Here is an 11,485-nt window from a genome sequence, read left to right as displayed (position 1 = left end):
AAACTGGTGAAAAAGATGTTCAAGCTTTTAATAAACAATACAACTAATTTGTTGTGTGAAACATTTCTGTCAGTTCTGACACTCCATCACCAGATTGTCTGAAATTCACAGAATGGGTTATTAGCTTATCATTTTTCATGGAGACACAGCTGAGTCCAGGTCTAGGTCCAGGAGACCCTGATGCCTGTTGCTGCTCTTGCCTTGAACACAACACACACAGAGCTGTGAGTGTGAATACAGATGCTGCAGTGATGTGTGTTGCTGAGCTCTGACATGGAGAAGAGTCCTGGTGGTCCTCCAGTTGGAGACCCTCATCTCACCTCTGAGCTTTGCTCTGGCTCCCATGGTCCCCACACAGACTGGTTTTAGAGAGAGGGACTGCCTCCTCTCTGTCCTCACTCTGACTCATGCTGCTGGATCCACATCAGCTCACACACTTCCTCCCTTGACCTGGAGAGAAAACACATCATTCACGTCCTGCTTTCCATCATTTACCCCGTGAAAACATCATCTGCTTCTTCTCTGTTTTCCTCTCAGTGTCAGTTGAATGCAGCCAGACAGCAGTGTGAGGCAGAAGAAGCTGCCATCAGCTGCTGCTGCACTGCTACTGCCACTCCACTAGATGAAGGCATCTCATCTCAGACTGAACTGAGGGCTGAAAAGTTCCAGTGTTTCTTAACACTGTTGCTATCAGTTGTAGCTGACACACAACTCAGTATTTGACAGGGTTTTGATACAGTGATTTCCATGTTTAGTCTTTATGTGTTCCACTGTAATACTTTTGAAACTCTAAGATAAAATACAGTTCATGTTAAAAATGATTAAAAATAAATATTTGTAAACAAGTGTTTCTGACACCCACTGCCAGCACTGGAACCACTGCCAGTCACTGAGCTGTAAAATGAAATAAATATGGATCATGATCCTTCATAAAACAACTCAAGTACCAAAGTCTAAAGTGCAACCCAGTATCAGAGCCAGATCCTACATTTGTTCCAAGATCTCAGATCAGGACTCTTTCGTTTCTGGTTTTGTTAAGAGTATGTTCAGTGTTCAAACTAGCTGTGTTAAAGGATGAACCAGTGACAGCTACAATGCGAAGTGCAGACAGCAGCTCTCTATGAAAAGACACGCTACTGTTAGTCTCCACCTGATCTGACTTCTGTGTCACGAGGAGAGAAAACCTCTAATCTACTTGCTGTGTTAACACTGAGCTGTGTTGTGCTGTTGGATGAACTGCGTGCTGTGGAGACATTATGGAGATGTGAGAAATCACTGATGAAATAATGAGTCTCTTCTGTTCTCAATGTCAACACACCAAAAACACTAACAGCAGTTCATTTGTGATGAAGAGGAAACATCAGAGAATGGACTGAATCAAAGTTCCACTTACTCAGCTTCTTCTCATGAACTTCTGTACTCTGTCCTTCTGTGCTGTGTGGTCCAGCTCTATGCAGAGAAACAACTCTATGCCGATCTGAGTGGGATAATGCTCTTCTCTTCCTTCATTTGCTGAGTCTGCAGTCACACTGAAACACTGGAGAACAAGCACCAGTCTGAACCTGCAGCTCAGCTCAAAGATCAGATCACCACAGTTAATATTTAACCCTGTTAGGTTATTTCTTAGTTAGATAGATATGGATTAGAGATTTGTTGTCTAGGAATGTTTAGTGCAGACAGGGTGACTAGCTTTTTTAGTTAGATAGATATTCAGAGATTTGTTGTCTAGGAATGTTTAGTGCAGACAGGGTGACTAGTTTGATGTAACTATTAGCCTGCAGTAAAATTGCAGGCACGTCAAGGTTACAGGAAAACTGCTGTTAGTGTCAACTGTAATGCTAGTCTTAATATTTGTCTTACTGTGTAAGGTTATGTCCAATTGTTTAGATACACACCACGAAAACAACAGTCACGCACCTTGACTTTTCCTCATGTTTTGGCTAAACGATAGAGCAGCTGCAAAGCTTGCTTATCGGGTGGCGTCACGGTTTGACGCCCCTTGTAGCATGGGCTAGCCCAAAAATGATTAATATTATATAGGTTGTTGGGTCCAGACTTTTTTCAGCTTTTCTGCTGCCTGCGCGCAGGTAGAGGGGTGAGAGAGCTCTGGACGTGTACTGTGAGTTTTACCTGTGATCCTCTGAATAAACCAGCACGGTTATTTTTTATAAAATCTAAAGCAGTCTCTTTCGTCTCATTGAGAGTTCCTGGTTTGAAAGAACCGGAAGAAGCTACACAGAAATAATAGCTTATAACCCACATCAGCTTTCTGCTCTGACTCACACTGAAAACACCTGAGCTCAATATACTACGTCATCTCTGACAACACAAACACCAAAGAAGTTATAATTGCTCGTACATGGAAGTGAGTGAGCAATAAGAAAAGACAGACCCAGGCGGCGAACTTCAGTGCAAGCTGTGATTTATTTATGTAGAGTGCAATAATGTGATCAGGAAAAATTGTCAGGCGGGGATGAATAGAGTAACCGGGTGCCGATCAGCAGTAGCAGTAGCAGAATGATGAGATGAATGAAGTGAGCCGAGCTGCGTCGCTGGGTCACCCCTGAGCTGGTCAGTGGGAGTACAGAGGTTACTGTGGAGAGAAGAAGAGAGGGGTAGTGTAGAAGGCAAAAGATGACTGTGCAGCGACCTGTCGGGCGGAGACGGGAAAGGTTGAGAGGAGCCAAGGTCCGGAGGCTGTAGTCCGTGGAGTGACAAAAAATAAAGCCGTAAGGTAGAGGAGAGGCAAACGGGAGTCCAGGACATAAAACAAAGGGACTAGGAGAAGCAAACAGGGCTTGCCAAAAATAATATGGCAAGGTAAGGTCCAGAGAATGTAAATGAACTGGCAAAGGAGTGATGTGTGAGCGGGGTATGAATAAGGGCAGAACTGATAAGGTGCAGCCGGTGATAATTGTGGGATGTGGAGCAGGTGTGCCAGGTGATGTAATAAGGGGCCGGAAAAGAGAAACAAAGTGCGGGAGGTGAGAGAGGCAGGTGCAGCCGGGCAAACCTGACAAAACTGTTCTATTTATTTGGAGAAGAGAATCAGTTTCTGTGTTTACAGTCTATGACAGTGGCGGAATCAAGCTGTCAGAGGGGCAGGGGCAAACCACTTATCACTTTAACCCTTTTGCACAACTGTAGGGGCATTTTAAAGGGCACTTTTGTCGCATTTGTCCCAGGGCCAGTTAGGATGATACAGGAATATTAAAGCATTAAATTTAAAAATCCAGTAGGTTTTTCTTATAATTTTTTAGACCATCACAACCTCTGATGGTTTGTTTAATAGCTTCTTCTCCTTCTACCCTCAATAGATCATCATCACATGAGTGGTGCTCAGCAAAATGCCGTGCCCTTTTTATAATATTCCTGTATTGTCCTCAATGAGGTGGTTATGGAAATTTACTTTAATTGTATGCTTTTCTTGTTTTCTCTTGTTTTATGCATTTAAAGACCTGTCTGGTTGAAATTGGTTGGCATTTTTACTGAGTGCCTGAAAGTTTTTTCTACTTTATGTGTTTATTTAATGTGATTCCCCTTTTCTTGCCTTGAGTTTGCCTTTTAGCTTGCATACCCTACATAAGCATTTGATAAATTACATTTATGTAGTATGTGTAGATAATATGTGTTTGTACATTTGTGAAGGTTTTTGTATAGTATCAAATCTTTTATAATAACTGTATTTCTAAATCTTTAAGACATCACCCTTCTTGGAGGGACAGCAAAAACAATTTTGAAACATTAGCATTAGCATGAAACATGTGGATGAGATATGTTTGTGTACTGGTAAACTGTTTAAAGTACATATTTTTCTAATGTTTTAACTGTGTTTGCTACATGTTTATGTGAGTAGTGTTTGCAAATGTGTTTTAGGTCTGTGTATATAGTGTTGACAACTTAGTTGACAACACGTGCCCAGACAAAGATGGCCCTATGGAGGGATGCACAAAAGCCAATAAGTATGACAGGAGACACAACCAAGCAGAGGTGCAGAGGAATGGGTACACGGCAAGAACCACCTTCATCTCATTTGGTACTGAAGCTGCAATGTTCTGGTTATACGCAAAAGAATATGTATACGTTATTAGGAAGAGCAGTACCTCTTAATAATCCCCCATAAATTATTTCTGTCACTGTCATGATTCGGTTCCATTGCTTCCTGTCGTGCTTTTATTTTGACATTGCTTCCTGTTTTTGTTTCACCACAGTTTCGGTCTTTTTACTTTAGTCATCACTCACATTAGTTTCACCTGCTCCTTATTGTTTGCACCTGTTTTCACCCCTATTTAGGCAGCATCCTCCCACCAGTACGCTGCCAGATTGTTCTAGACTTCAGTGTATTTTTTTGGTTTTGGTATTTTGTGTTTTGACCCGGATCGTGTACTTTGACAATTCTGTTCTGCCTTGCCCTCTTGTTTCGGATTGCTTCCTTTTGTATGAATTATCGGTAGTGATGGCCATATGAGGCCCCATGAAGCTTTGAACCCTTTTGGACCATTGTATTGAAAATTGGTTCACTAATCGAAGCTTCATTCATTGAGCACGAGGGGTGACATTTGCTGGTGCAGTGGTTTTTGTACAGCCTTGCAAAGGTGATGCTGATGCACCTTGCGTGTGCACTGAGTTTTGTTGTAATGTGGAAATTTTTCTTCCTTGCCTTATAAAGTATCTGAAATGAAATGCTGAATACCTAAGTAACTATCCTTCCCCAAGAACACTTAAGAATATGAAATGGATGTATAATTATTCATCCCAAATTACACACTGGACAGAGTATGTAGAGGGTTCAATGAGGCTGTGGATGGAATTAATATTATGACAATATAATACAATATATATTATGGGTTTGATTGTGTTTGGTGTACACTGGGTGTGCTTGTGTGACTCAGGCATTTTTATAAAAAACAAAAAAAAAAGTGTCTCTTCTCTCCTGTAGTGTGTCCTCTTTCTCTCTCCCTGTACCTTTCTGCAGGTTGCCCTGGCCCTATTTATCTTATTCGTTGGCACCAATTCAAAATTTCCCCACACTTGTGACTGTTTCCTTGATGGCTTGAGGGTGAAATTGAAGCAGAAAAATAATTTGCCAAAATTTCAAACTATTTCCCGCAGGGCTACACAGAAGTGTCCTTTGCTGGATTAAGTAACTGTAGAAAAACGCTGGCGCTCTTCCTAAATCTGCAGACAACAACTAACTGTTTATAAAAACGTATGTAGAAGGGTAATGTCTAGGTCAAAAGGTCAGGATGTTGTACTTAGTGTTACAGATCAAAATCTGCCTGGCGACAAGATCACCAAATGAGAGGTCAGAACAGAACGAGGTCAAGAAACCAACCAAGGAACGAGGATGAAGGACAGCACGGATGACTTAGATCATTTGCATGACTCTTAATATAAATTCTCTATGCAGAGGAAACTCGTGGTTCCAGCTTCCTGCAGCAGCTGTGCACTATACTCCTGTGTGATAGGGCTTCAGAAAGAGATGGAATCCAGAGCTCTGTATTGCTTGTCTTGAATATTTTTTCTTCATCAAGGTTGTAATAAATATTTTAAAGGTTCTTCTGACTTCGACTCTTCCTCAGAAATGAACATGCAGGACGCTTAGGTCCTACAGATTATATGTAAGTACAAAGTAATTTTAAATGAGAATACTCAAAGTGCCTAAGAATTGTGCTGTAGTACTGAACTTGTGTAAATGTAGTTAGTTACTTTTTTTTTTACCACTGAGTCTTAGCACCTATTGTGCTTTAGTGTACAGTACCCAGTGTGTCTTTTATTGGATATAATTAGGCTTGAGCGTTCCTCAGGTCACATTTCGTATAGCACACAATTGTTTTAAGAGACAATCCAGGCAACAAGTCAGTATAAAGTCACCTCATGGCTGAGCCAGATGGGCCAGAACCACAAGCTCAGATGGCTTACACAGAGACATCTGAGAAAACAAATAACACTTTAAAGAGCAGTGGAGGATAGACAAATGTCCAGCACCACCAGCCTTCCTCAGCGAATACTGTGGCAAAGCTGGTGTCCTCTTGTCTTTCTGTCCACCTTGAAGGTTCAGAATGAGTTAAAATGTTTAGATTTACATCCACATAAGGAGAACTATGAGGCGACACAGTGAGTGTTCACCCACCTATTTATGACAGTGACATACAAAGGCCTTCCCTATTTTTTCCTTTTTGTGTGTGTATGTGGCAACAGAAGGGATGTGGGTTACTTCAGAAATAGTACTCGCACCTGCCGAGGATCACTGAGAAAAAAAATGGCGACAGACACTTTTTGCTCCTCTGTCTTCCTCTTTTTATTGCCCCTCTTTGCTCACTGATGTATTATGTCTTTAGCTTCTGTTTCACCTTTGTTGTAGCAGAGACAGAAACATGCACCAAATAGTGTTTGACACTGCAGCACTAATACACCAGGATATTTGGTGGTTCATTTATCACAGTACCTTGAGAAAACAAGGACAGTCATTTAAACTAAAACCTCTGAGGCCTGAGATTTAAGAATTTATCATAATACTGAACTACAGTGCCCATATGATGTATTTTACTAATCTTCTGAACAACCATGGAGCTCTGTGGTACAGAGGAACAAGCTACATCAGGTTTTGGATACTTAGTTGGATAAATCCACAATTTTTTGGCCTTTTCATAGGATTTATTGACAATAAAAAATAAAGAAAATCACTAGCCTTCTCCTTTGCCTATTCCTCTTGCAGACGTATTGCCTTTTTACTTTTCACTCTGGTTACTAATCTCTGAGAAGCCCTTACCATTTACTGAAAACAATGGTTCCTCCATGTTTCATGTGACCCTTTCAAAGATGTCCTTGTAGTTAATCCTTGGTTTACCAGAAACATCTTGTAACAGTTTTATTCTAGTATAAGCCAGTAGAAAGAAGAGAAATAGGATGCTTAGGGGTAAAATGATTTACAAGAAGTGTCAGAGCTCAGGCCAAGATTAGCACACATGCCCTGAAATTTTGGTAAAGGCCAAGGAATTGTTAAATACATAAACACAAATGTCAATACTGTCAGGTTTGGCGTGTATAGATGCCAAATAGAGGTTGTGATGAACTCAATTATAAAACCAGACGAACTGAGGTAGAGAAAAGTTCTTTAATTGTTGCAACCAAAACAACTAACACACAGTCCAGGATCACAATCAGGTCGATAAGACAGTCCAGGGTCAGCGCCGGTAAACAGGTATAGCCAGGAGATCCAAACTCGAGGTCAAGGGGGGCTAAATCAGAAGGTCGGTACACTGCAGGCGATCAGAATCTGGGAGGGCATAGGCAAAACACGGTGGTCAAAAACAGTAATCCAAGGTCAGAAACAGAGAGTCAGGCAAGGTATAAATGCTGGAGAGTCAGAGCTGGAGTCTAGAACAATCTGGCAGCGTCCTGTTGGGAAAATAGAAGTAACAGGTGCAAACAATAAGGAGCAGGTGAACTAATGATGATTTAAGTAAAAAGGCCAAAACTGAGGTGAAACAGAACAGGAAGTAATGTGAAAATAAAAGCACGACAGGAAGCAAGCGGGGCAGGAGTGTGACATATACAACAAGACAAAGACTGTGATGGAGAAGTAATGTGAAAATAAAAGCACGACAAGAAGCAAGTGGGGCAGGAGCGTGACATATACAGCAACACAAAGACTGTGATGGGGATGTCAGTGAGAACACAGGGCCTTAAGGAACAATGCACATACTACAGATGCCAGAAGGGATCAGTATCACAACTCTGGTGGATTTTGCAATAGTGACATCTTCAAATAAAATGTAGTTGTAATCGAGATTAGCTTTGGAACATAAACCTAAGCTTTCTGCACACTTTCCCTTTAGGACATGTATTTAAATGCAATGTCTGGTACTGTATGGTGGTACAGTATGCAGTACAGGCACTTTTACATTTAACTCTTCATTGTACAGTGACTTCTTGCGTACAGGTGTCCTGACATATGACCTACCAACATTATGGGGAATGTGCAGTGCATCTCAGGGGAAAATTATTCATTCATTCATTTCATTCATTTTCTACCACTTAGTCCCTGAACAGGGTCATGGGTGGGGCCGGAGCCAATCCCGGCCGACAATCGGGCGAAGGCAGGGTACACCCTGGACAGGTCGCCAATCCATCGCAGGGCTAACACATAGACGAACAACCACACACACGCACTCCTATGGGCAATTTAGAGACACCAATCAACCTAAGCTGCAGGTCAGTGGGAGGAAGCCGGAGTACCCGGAGAGAACCCACGCAAGCACGGGTAGAACATGCAAACTCCACACAGAAAGGTCCCAGTTGGGGCCCGAACCCAGAACCTTCTCACTGTGAGGCAACGGCGATAACCACTGTGCCACCGTGCTGCCCAGGGGAAAATTAAATTAAATTAAATTAACACAGCCATAATTTACAGTTTTAAACTATACATGATTGTTGAGGTGAAGAGAGCAGTCTTCAAGAGAATAGCAATAGCCCATTCTGATAGCTATTTCCCACCTGACCGAATGAGCTACCCTACTGTTAACCACATTTACAGAGCTACTAGTTCACTTTGATACATATTGCCTACCTGACAGAATGAGTTACCAAATTTATAGGGGTTGTATGTCTGCTCATCACACAAATCTGACCTGAATAGCTACTAGACAATGTCTTTTACTATGGTAAATCACTACAAGTGAGAAGCTTAGTTAATCAGGTTGTTCTGACAGGATGAGCAACTGGTAGCATATTTCCTAGTGTCTTTTATTCACTGTAAAAAGTCTGAATGTATTACTTAACGATTTGCTGATAGACACACTAACATGTGAATAAGGGGAGTACTGGCACTTTGTTTTTTCCACTTCAGGCATTGTACTGTGCATCTGATTGTTATTCATCACTAGGACATTTGCAGAACACCAGTCACTACAGTGCAGTTACAATATTTGTCATAAAAAGATCAGAATCAAATGAACATTTTTCCATCTTAGAAATCTGTTTCACATCTTCTTAATGAGACAAAAAAGTCCTCATGCACTCCTACTAGAATTAGTTTATCTTAATGTACCTCTCTTCTGTCTTTCTGTTACTTATTTTTATTTCTTTATATGATCGTATTTATTGTCTTTTTGAAGGCTTTCTCTCTCCCCCTCCTCCTCCTCTTCCCACTCTAAATTACAGTGTATATTCACTGTAGCAGCTATTTAAGCCTCCTATTCCTCTGCCTCCTCTTCTGTTGAACTCAAAAGCCAATGTGGCAAAACTGGAGCAGCCTCTTGTTATTTTGGGGCACTATATATAATCACATCAACCAGTTTTTATCATAATAGCTATGATTAGAATAGACCACATGCCATGCAGTAGGAGCTAATTCCTGTTATCCAGCCTCTATAATGCCACTTTACATTTTGCCCTATGAGAAATCAGAGCTAACATGTACTGGATGTCTCCCATACAAAGAGAGATGAATGGCCTGCATATGATTAACTTTTGTACTCAATGATGTGTCTGCTTAAATACCCAGAAAATACACAATAAATAATTGGAGAGAACTATCTTATTAAATCTGATCTTGTGCCGCGTGTTAACATTGTTAACATTGCAATTTACAGTGCTTATAATTAGAAAGGGGCTTGATATTCTTAGAATATGATTCAGTGCTTTTGCCAGTGCTGGGTGTGTATATGTACTGTACCCATCAGCTACATTACTACTTAGAAGAACTGGCCAACCATTTGGTAGCTATTTTACTTTAAAATTATTACTTCGGTCACATGTTTATGGATAACTTAGGTTTGAATAAACACTACAAACAAGGGCCTCTGTTAGGCTAAAGTTGAAACAAAATCCATCAGTTTGTCCATCTGATGCTCACCAGATGGAGCTCTGTCGCCTATATATTAAATTTATGTGCAACTAAATTGCAAAACCATATATATCCTGCAGTAACATAATAAGGAAGTGTTGTTAACATATTTTGTGAGTCAAAACACTTGATATTCATTCACAATGTATTTTTATTTGCTTTGAAAATAACTACTCAGTCTTGGTTTAAAACAGAAAACATCGACATTTACTTGAAATACAAAGTCCACCTATACCATTTAACAGAGATGGAGAATAAATTTCAGTGGTTCAAGGATAATTTCAGATAAATAATGACAAAAGCAAACTGACTACGAGTGCTGACTCTGCTCTGTTTATGAGATGGGGAGGGGAGGGGCGTTCACGGACACACAACTGAGCAGAAACGAGGTTGTATTTTACTGAGCCATCAGTATGTGCAACAAAATCCAACAGTAATAGAGAGAGTAATTAGTCAAACATCTGTTGAACAAGCTGACCACAACAGCAAACTCACAGAAATGTGGTGTCTTCACTCTCACTGTGGTCAAAATGCCCAGTCCCATTCACCCACTAAACCCATATGGTGCTTGTTATGCTGACTGCAGTGAATTGTGGTAAATGAGAAGGAAGCAAATGCTAATTTTATGTAGTTAACAGTGGAGTCCAGTGAGCTGTGTGTATGAAAAACGAATCAAATTCTTATGAATCCTTGGATCCTGAAACTGAGCAACTTCCCAGAGCAGGGAAGTGTCCAGCAGAGAGGACAGGGTGAAGCCACAGACAGTAGCCAGTGTTTCCAGTAAGAGCTGCACCCTCGTTAAGTTAAACATTTAAATTGCTGACTGTGACATCAAGTACTCCTAAATTTTGACATTGTAGGTGGGGGTTGTGAAATCATGTCATCCTAACAAAGGGATAGGTTAGGTTAAGTACTCCTACAAAAGGTTAAAAAAAAACATTGTATTACAGTATGTTATGTAGCAGGGTAGAGAAATTCATTCAGCTGATTGAAATAGTGGCAGTGTTGTGTTTGTTGTCACAAAAGGTTTAAAAGGTCATTTGCGTGTCTCCCAAATAAAGTAAAATGAAAATAAAAACAGTTTCTAAAGTTACTGCACTTTTATGGTAGTTTTTATAGAAGGAACATTGCATTATTGCAGTAAGTACTTGTATCTGTACTCAGTATCAGCAACACTCAGTGTCATTTTGCATCACCGTGAAGTGCGTTTTTTACACTACATCCATGGTTCTCAAAGTGTGGGGCGCGCCCCACTAGTGGGGAATAAAGACATGACAGCTGGGGCGCAATGAACGGAGAAAATTAGAAATGGGTCATTAATACAAGTAAATTAAAATAACATCAGTTCGGGGCCCAGGAGACAGAAGTGGAACCATAGTGCAACAATAACGGTTTAACGTCGGCATGTTAACTGCAGCGCAACAATATAAGGAAATGTTTACACAAAGGGCAGTAGGCATAATAACGTAAATGGATAAACTTGTTACATGGACCACAAAAAAAGTAGGCGATTCAGTGCAAGCAGACAAAGAAACAACAGGCAGTAGCCTTATCAACCAAAAAGCCAGCTGAAAAGAAAATATGATGAAGCCCATCTTGTGCTTGGATTCACGGTGGGAATGGTGGGGGCAGAGG

Source organism: Monopterus albus, unplaced genomic scaffold (assembly GCF_001952655.1).
Source record: "Monopterus albus unplaced genomic scaffold, M_albus_1.0 scaffold41.1, whole genome shotgun sequence".
Classification (NCBI taxonomy): Eukaryota; Metazoa; Chordata; class Actinopteri; order Synbranchiformes; family Synbranchidae; genus Monopterus; species Monopterus albus.
Note: the sequence above shows the minus strand (reverse complement) of the source record.